This window comes from Notolepis coatsorum (genome assembly GCF_963971535.1).
Source record: "Notolepis coatsorum genome assembly, chromosome: 14".
NCBI classification, from domain to species: Eukaryota; Metazoa; Chordata; class Actinopteri; order Aulopiformes; family Paralepididae; genus Notolepis; species Notolepis coatsorum.
In genome coordinates, this window is record NC_140178.1 from 20,992,113 (window position 1) to 21,001,380 (window position 9,268).

General features: G+C 43.4%; 1 pseudogene across 1 annotated transcript in view; it reads left to right on the top strand.

Annotated features, from left to right (window-relative positions):
• Positions 1-8,912, top strand: part of LOC311240457 (vesicle-fusing ATPase-like) — an 85,800-nt pseudogene extending 76,888 nt beyond the window's left edge. Inside the window, exon 10 of the transcript in view lies at positions 8,819-8,912. The product of the transcript in view is annotated as a vesicle-fusing ATPase-like (transcript). The remainder of the gene's footprint in view (positions 1-8,818) is intronic.
• The last annotated feature ends 356 nt before the right edge of the window (positions 8,913-9,268 follow it).

Here is a 9,268-nt window from a genome sequence, read left to right on the forward strand (position 1 = left end):
CCGATGGCCAGTCCGGGCCTGAATAGCCCCAACTTTAGCCAAGGTAATGTTAAAGCTAAAACTAACTTTTTGGTTAGCTCTTCAGCTAATGCTAATAACACCAGCAACGAACACATCAGAGCTCCCCGTCAACACCGCTCTGTCGAGACGATGGCATTTAAGAAAGTATCTGCTGTTAAAATGACAAACAGAGGCGGTCAGGTGGCGTAGCGGAGATTGCGCTAGTCACCAATGCAAGAGGCTGCGGTCTCGACTCCCGGAGTCAGCATTGCTTGAGGCTTGGGCTGATCGTCATACTAACTCGTTTGGCTGGGTAAGGGGGAGGGCAAGTCATGGGTGGGAATCTGGCGTTGTGGACAGCGACGCCTACTGGTCAGGTCTGGGCGCTTGCTCAGCGGAGGCAGGACTTGATGAAGGCAGCGTGACCTGCGTTATGCTTCACCAATGAGAGTCCTCGCTGCCAGGTGAAAAAAGAGTCACTGGCTGTCGCCGCACGTGTCGGAGGAAGCGTGCGGATGACTTCAGGGTTCCCTTGTACCGACCAGTAGGAGAACATGCGCATAACAACCAGGTAGGGGAGGGGGGGAATTCGCACAACGACTAAAAATAAATTGGGACGGGGAGAAAAACAGAGAAAAATCAGAGAAAGAGAGGATAAAAATAAATAAATAAAATAAAAATTAGCCAAGCGACAGACTTTTTTTGCGAGCCGACCGACAGAATTGTATCGCCTCCTTTGTTATGAATGAGAGAACCCACACGGCAGGAGATTTTGAAGCGACGGTCGCGCAGCTATTTCTATCGCCTGGCTAAAAATCGCCTCAATCCTATTTTTTGAGGCGACACAGAAAGGACAATGAGGAAATAACATGACTTCTACTGGTGTATCATTTGTACACCATTAATGTATCAATAACCTACGTATTATTACCATGCTACTTATGTTAATTATTATTAACAGGAACAATTTAAATAAATAACGTTAGTTGGACAAGCTATAGTGGCCGCTTGTCATTAACTAATAAATGAACAATGCCCCACGATGCACCTACTAGTGTTTTTATACTCGGGTAACAAAGTTGACAGAGTTTAATGTCCAGGCTGCGGCTGATGTAGTTTATACGGTTTATTGTCCAAAGAAAATGATGGTTGAGAACAGAACAGCGTCTTCCGTGAAAAAACGTTCTCTCTCAGCTGCATAACATTACTTGTCCAATCGGTGGTAGTGAATGTATTGTAGCGATCAGGCATGCAGTAATGTCAGGAAGAATGAGGAGAGGTTGCAGTCGTATGGTGGTTTAATTCCAGCTCAATATGGGTTTTACAGGTTAATATTCCCTCGTAGAGCACAACACAGCTACCTAGGGATGGGTACCTTTCACATTTGAACCGATACCGGTACCGGTACCTGTGAATCGCTACCGGTACCCAACGGTACCTTTTTTCTGTACTTTAGTCTCAAGAAATTTAATTTACCTACCTCAGTCGTAAAAAAAAAATCCAAACTTCAAATAACTACAATTTCGACAGTTTTCGGCTTGTCATTGCTCCGACTGCTTTGTTGTTGAATCAAGTCAAATCCTAGGTAAGCATATATTGTGCGTGTGAACGTTGACATGAAAAGAAAAAAGTCAAAAAAAAAAAAGTCAAAAAAAAAGAATTAATACAAAATATTTTTTTTAATTTTTTTTTAATTTTCTTTTCGGTTTCTCACTTGATTCGATACTCGGTAGTACCGACGTGTTTCGGTTCGGTACCTCAAAAGTACCGAATTCGGTACCCATCCCTACAGCTACCACAGCTACCTGCTTCACGATAACCTAACATCCGGTCCGTCCTCCTATATCTCCTTCCGGGGGGAAACAAGTAATAACCACACCCCCAGCTAGACAGAGCGACACATTATTATACCTGTGAACGGTCGGTCGGCTCTGGTGTGGGGGGCCAGGCGATTGTCGTTGAGCGACAGACGATCGCATCGCCAGGCGACGTCGGTCGCTCGCCGTGTGCAGACCACTTCACTCTCAGCAGGAGGATACCGCACGTGTTGGTGATAAATTACGTCATATGAGATCGGAGGCTAGACTTTCGGCGTACTCGCCGATACCGATATCAGCATTTTAGGCTGTATCGCAGTGGCGGCCGCTGGGTACTTCGCCACTAGGGGCGCTATACCAAATATTTTGCAAACATGTACAGTACAGTACTGTACCACGCAAGACTCATGGCAAGACGTGAGCGATTCGACTCACGCTCACGGCAATGAATCGGCTCTTATGAACGAGTCGCTCAGCTGTTACTACAACAACACACAACCAGTCAAATAAAGTATAGTCTAGACTCTAATTCACAACTTGAAACACAATATAAATAGAAAAGTTAGAAACAAAACTCGCCCGTCTCCAAACACAGGCAGATCTCTCCCTCTCTCCTTCTCTCTCTCACACACAGCGCGACGTGGAATCGATTCGTTACACAATCAGACCTATTATATACCAAGAATAACTTCAGTATGAGTACAGGGCTGTACACATATTTTGCATATTGTTAAACGAGCCAAGGCTAGCTATTAAACTATCGATATGAATCGAAAATCTGGGACCCTGATGTAAACAAGACAAACGTCTTTCTCTGGTCTGCATCCCCTTAACAATTGTGTGTATTGAGCCGTACTGTATTGTACCCATTCTGCAATCTGTTAATAAAGTTCTCATTCATTCATTCATTCAAACATAGACGATATTGAACAAGCCATAATCCACGTATTTTCAATCCGAGAGAGCTGCAGTAGTTAAATCAATGAGCCATCGACATAGTCAGTGTGGTAAGTAACGTTATTATTGCATCCAAGATTGATACACGGCTGGCTAGGCAGTTGGTAGTCATAGTCTTGTGTTATAAAATAAATAAACAATCAGCAATGTCTCGCTTCATGAATGGCCAGCAGTAGCCTAACAGTACTACTGCTCCTAAAAAAAACTATTTACAAACGTTAACGTTAAGCACAGAGAGAGAGAGAGAGAGAGAGAGAGAGAGAGAGAGAGAGACTCACTGTTTAGTTGAAACGTCCAGGGCAGGAGAGCTTGATAAACGTGTATAATCCGCCATATAGCTTGTTAGCCAAGTGTTAGCTCGTTAGCACAACACTCAACAAGTACATTCCTTTGTCCATTTCCGCTCGAACAGACTGCAAACTACCTGGCGTTCTATCGCCATGCTCTAAGACAAACTCTAACCTTAACCAACTTTGAAAGAGTGCCTAAGCTTAACAGTCTAAAGAACTTGCAGTCACGGCACGCTCTAAGACAAACAACCTAGACCAACCTAGGAACCAACCTAGGAAGCTAGAAGCTAGAATTGGAACATTAGAAATTGGATTCGGCCAATCAGAGATCGTCTCTGTGAAATTCTGCCACGGAAAAAAATACTGGCGTCGGCCAATCAGAGAGCGTCTCCGCGAAATGCGGCTACAGATATTCTTGACGCTACTGGCTAGACCGCTTCAAATCGCGCCCGGATTCCAACATAATAGTCATATTTCAACGCACAACGCGTTATGCACTGATTGGCTGTGACGGATACAGCGATCAAACTGTGACGCGCACTCAGAGCGCTATCGCGTATAGCCCGGGCCGAGAAATACGAAAAAAAATAAATAAAAAAAACGTGATGTCACTTCCTGCTCTGGAAAACGAGTGTTTTTTAATTGCGATAATAACGTTATATTGTGCATTGGAAATACAAACATACTTAAAATGAGTAAATATTATTCATTTTAAACATGTTTATATTATTTATAGGGCTATAAAACAAAAAACAAAAAGATACCTTTTCTTGTTCTACTCTCATATAACCAGGCAGGGCCTGAAGGGGGGGCGGCGCCCTAGCGCCCCCCAGTGGCGGCCGCCACTGCTGTATCGGAGGAATTTCCGATACTGGTATCGGTATTGGAACAACTCTAGTGAAAGGGTTAACCTTCTGTAGTGTGGTAGTGAAAGCGTTAACCATTTGTAGTGTAGTAGTGAAATGTTAACCTTCTGTAGTGTGGTAGTGGAAGGTTAACCTTCTGTAGTGAAAGGTTAACCTTCTGTAGTGTGGTGGTGATAGGGTTATATTATCGCATAGCTCCGCTCTGCGTCTACTGAAATATAGTTCCATATCAGCCCAAGCACTGAATAAATTTTCACATGCACCTTTACATACCTCATCTGCCTGGCCACACCCCCATCCGCTCCCCTACATAAGCAGGGGTGTGGCCATACCATCAGCTCCTTCCTAGTTTTCACCACGTCAAGTGCCTGCATGTACCACACTTTGAGATTGCTGAAATATTGGAGAAGGGAATAGGAGCTACGATGAAGGAGCTATGTTGACATTATATCTTTGTTTTCTCTCACTATTTTCGAGGAAATACAGCGATAATGTCTTCGCCACTGGGGTGTCTAGAAGATGATGATCATTCTGACCTCCACCGGCATTTTCGTATTAGGGGCTCGCGTTGCTGGCCTAATCCCCACCTGCAGTCCTCCAAGCTGCAGCTGGACAGGTATTACCTCCGCTGCTGCAGCTGGACTGTGCTGGAGAGGCGACGGCTGTTGTGAGAGCTAGCTGCCTCTCCGGGTGAGTGATGGTTTTGATATGCGAGCACCAGTTGTGTTGCTATGAGGGGATTAGCTACACGATTTACGAAAGCCGGCCCCAGGCTGGTACCCTTTTTTCTGCCTCTTAACGGCGTGGAGAGGGTTCTGGTCTGACGCCCACGCTACATGAGCTCCTCTTCGGGAGCTCTATTTTGCTTGGGACCGTGACCAAATCTGCGGTTCAAACCCCCGGATCTCTGGACGAACGGATTCTCTCTGTCACCGTGCAAGGCCCCATCTTTCAAGATGAAAGTTACCCAGCGCGAGGGAAGTGGGTTTTGGTGTTTCGTTATCGGAATTTCTCCACGCCCAAGTCGGCTGCAGCCCATGGGGAATTGTGCTGACAACGCTGTATCTGTTAATCACCGTTCTGAAGACTGTGTTAACTTCTTTTTCTCTTCTCTCTTAGGATGAGGAGGGGGACAGACGGCGGCTGTCTGAAGTGTTGGCCTATATTGTGTTCTCTCGTTGTACAGTTCGGTGTTAGCTGCTTAGCTTGCATTCTAGCCGGGTTGAGCTACCTGTTAGCCAGTTAGCTGTTAGCTGCGGCGCTAGCTCTGTACGCTCGCTAGGCTAGGAACGTTAGCTTGATGCTACCAGTTGGCCTGGAGTTGGCTGTTAGCTTATGCTACACCGTTGAACATTAGCCGTGAGAATAGCAGGCCATAACACTCGGACTACGACGTCATCTTTGACAGAGGATGTAGTCCAGTGGAGGCTGCTGACCAAATTTTTAGGTGAAGCACAAATTATTATATTATATTATATATTAAATTATATTTTTAAAACATCCCCCACTGTGTGTCAGTGGTCAGTGGACACAGATGAAAACATATTAACATTAGGTGACCGCGCACCTGACCAGATGAAAACATATTAGGTGACAGCGCACCTGACCAGATGAAATCATATTAGGTGACAGCGCACCTGACCAAATGAAATCCTATTAGGTGACAGCGCACCTGTATATTATATTTATTATATATTTATTATATATATTATGGCGCTTTTCCACTGCATGGTACCTACTCTACTCTACTCTACTCGGTATTTTCGGTTTTCCATTACCAAAGTACCTGGTACCAGGTACTTTTTCGGTACTTTTTGGGTACTTTTTTAGTCCCTGCTCTGTCGTGGTTCCAAGCGCGTGCCAAGCGGGTAGAACTGGTACTAGAAAAGTCACGTGAAACACTGCAGACCACTGATTGGTCAGAAGAGAGACGCGTCACTCGTTGGAGAGTCTGAACCTGGTCTGAACGAAAACAGAAAGCCGCCATCTTTAATGTCTCGCATAGGATTTCATTATGGTTGCAGCAGGCACAAGTTCAATAAACAAACGATACAGTCACTGTGTATTCTGCCTCATTTATTGATTAAACAAAACCGACATCAACACAATTTGCCACCGAGCGGAGAGTTTAGTCTCGCAAAAAGATTGCTGACTTGTTAAGGCTTAAGCTTATGTTGTGCTAGCGTTTTAGCATGGCTATCGTACATAGCGTGATCAATATAAGTCGCTATTGATTGTTTGTATGAGTAACATTAATGCTAGTAGAATAGACACAACGTGAGGTAATCACCATCCATTTTAAACCGGTTATTACCTAATGCTAACGTTAGCAAATAGACGCGACTGGTAACGTTACAGCTTGTTAGCCTAATGCTAACGTTAACGTTAGCATAGACAGCCTAGCTAACGTTAACGCTTGTAGAATAGACACAATGAGAGGTAACGTTAGCGTTAGCAGAATAGACACAACGAGAGTCTCGTTAATGTTGTTATTGATTGATTGAAAACTGTGTTTTACTCTGGCTTGCGCATAGCTCACGGACATAGCTATGCTGGAGCTCTCACAGAGCTATGGAGCTCTCAGCTGTACACCAGCAGCCCCGCCTCCCCACACGGAGACAAACTGAGTACTTTATTTTAGTACCTGCAGTGGAAAAGGAACGAAGTACCAGGTACCTAAAGCGAGTAGAGTAGAGTAGGGTAGAGTAGAGTAGGTACCATGCAGTGGAAAAGCGCCATTAGGTGACAGCGCACCTGACCAGATGAAAACATATTAGGTGACAGCGCACCTGACCAGATGAAATCATATTAGGTGACAGCGCACCTGTCCAGATGAAATCATATTAGGTGACAGCCAGTGGCAGCTGCTGACCAAATTGAGCAGAAATTATATTTTTAAAACATCCCCCTCTAAACAGTTATCAGTAAATACTCACAGTGCTCTGAATTGAGGGAGGGACTGGGGATTTGTGTGACCTCTGTTTCAGCTGGACAGTTGAGGGAGGGACACAGGCAGGGGTGCAGTGCTGGTCACACGCGGTCAAACGACGTTTGGGCTTCGAAGTGCGCGCATCCTATTATTATGCAAAGTCTAGGTGATAAGTGCCTAGACTTTGCATAATAATAGGATACCGTTTGGCCTTCGCCCATATTACGACTGCACCCCTGGACACAGGGGGCTGTTTCTTCTCCAGGAGAGATCAAGACTGGTGTTGGACACAGGTCATTTCATCTGGGAAAACATAAAAGGCATAAAAGCATATTAGCCATTATCACAAATAGCATTTATATGTATTGAATCTACCATCTCTCATTAAACACTGTTACAGTTAGCTTGGTGTATTGAATCCACTATATCTCAAAAACACTCAACTGTGTACAGTATGTTAGCTTGGTGTATTGAATCTACCATCTCTCATTAAACACTGTTACAGTTAGCTTGGTGTATTGGATCCACTATCTCTCATTAAACACTCAACTGTGTAGGCTACAGTAAGTTAGCTTGGTGTATTGAATCTACCATCTCTCATTAAACACTGTTACAGTTAGCTTGGTGTATTGAATCTACCATCTCTCATTAAACACTAAGTTATAGCTTGGTGTATTGAATACACTATCTCTCATTAAACACTCAACTGTGTAGGCTACAGTATGTTAGCTTGGTGTATTGAATCTACCATCTCTCATTAAACACTGTGTTACAGTTAGCTTGGTGTATTGGATCCACTATCTCTCATTAAACACTCAACTGTGTAGGCTACAGTAAATTAGCTTGGTGTATTGAATCTACCATCTCTCATTAAACACTGTGTTACTGTTAGCTTGGTGTATTGGATCCACTATCTCTCATTAAACACTCAACTGTGTAGGCTACAGTAAGTTAGCTTGGTGTATTGAATCTACCATATCTCATTAAACACTGTTACAGTTAGCTTGATGTCAGGGACGTTAGCGTCCAGGTATCGTTATGTAAACAATTCGGCTGGCTAACGTTAGTGTTGTTCTCTAAACAATTCGGCTGGCTAACGTTAGCTAACGTTAGTGTTGTTCTCTAAACAATTCGGCTGGCTAACGTTAGCTAACGTTTGTGTTGTTCTCTAAACAATTCGGCTGGCTAACGTTAGCTAACGTTAGTGTTGTTCTCTAAACAATTCGGCTGGCTAACGTTTTACAAACACTACTACTTACTTGTTTTCTGATCCAGATGCATAAGTCCACTTCTTCATGTTGCTCAGTTGCTGGTTTATACTTCGGTCCTAATGTTGGCGCAAAGTTTAATTTAGCCTACTGTGTTCACTGTATTGTACCCAATCTGCAATCTGTTAATACAATTTTCAATCAATCAATCAATCAAACAGCCGGAGAATTTGATGACATCATCACAGTCACAGTCCAGCTGCAGTTGCGTAGGTTAAACTTTAGCTGGGGCCAATCTCTGATTGGATTTGAAGGTTGTCAATCATTCAACCCGCGTTTGATGGTGGCGTGAGGCAAATCTGCACGGGCAGGGCTTAGATGACTCAAATAGCCTATTTTGATTGGATAATAGAATAAAAAGATCAACCCGTGCAGGGAAAGTTGCACTTGAGTGATTGACAGCTAGCCATGACTGACTGCAAGCCTGACCAGAGAGGTCAGAGCTGTCACGTTTGGCCATTTTTGAAGAAAAACAAATTCACTGGCATTTTTTTACAGAGGAAAACATTTCTAATAAAAAAAAAAATGTATTATTAAAAAAAATATATAATTAATTATATATATATATATATATATATATATATATATATATATATATATATATATATATATATATATATATATATATATATGTGTAAATTAATAATAATTATGAATTATGAGTGAATTTGTGTTTCACGTGTTGTCATAGAGAAACCTCCACTGCACTATGATCGGCTGTTGGAGGGGGGAGTTTCGCCGGAGCCTTGCTCCGGCCTTGAAGAGCTTCTTTGCCCCGCCAGCGAGGGCCTTCGTCAGCGTAAGGAGACCAGCCTGTTGCGGTCCTCTCAGCCTGCGTTCATTGGTGCAGGTAAGGGTTTGTTGGACACTTAACGCCTCTTCCTTCCTTCCCTTCAAGTCAAGTCAAGTCAAGTCAAGAGTTTTATTTGTCACGGCATACAAGTATACAATGAAATGCGGGTGGTCTTGCCCGCAACGATGTGCAATACAGTGGTACAACATATAATAGAATCCAATAAAAACAACATTGTGCAATAAACAGGTAACAGGTAACATGGTGTGACATCTCGGTATCTGTACATAGTTATTTACAGAGCATATAGGACATGCTAGGTAGCTTTGGTAGTGCAATACACTGTTA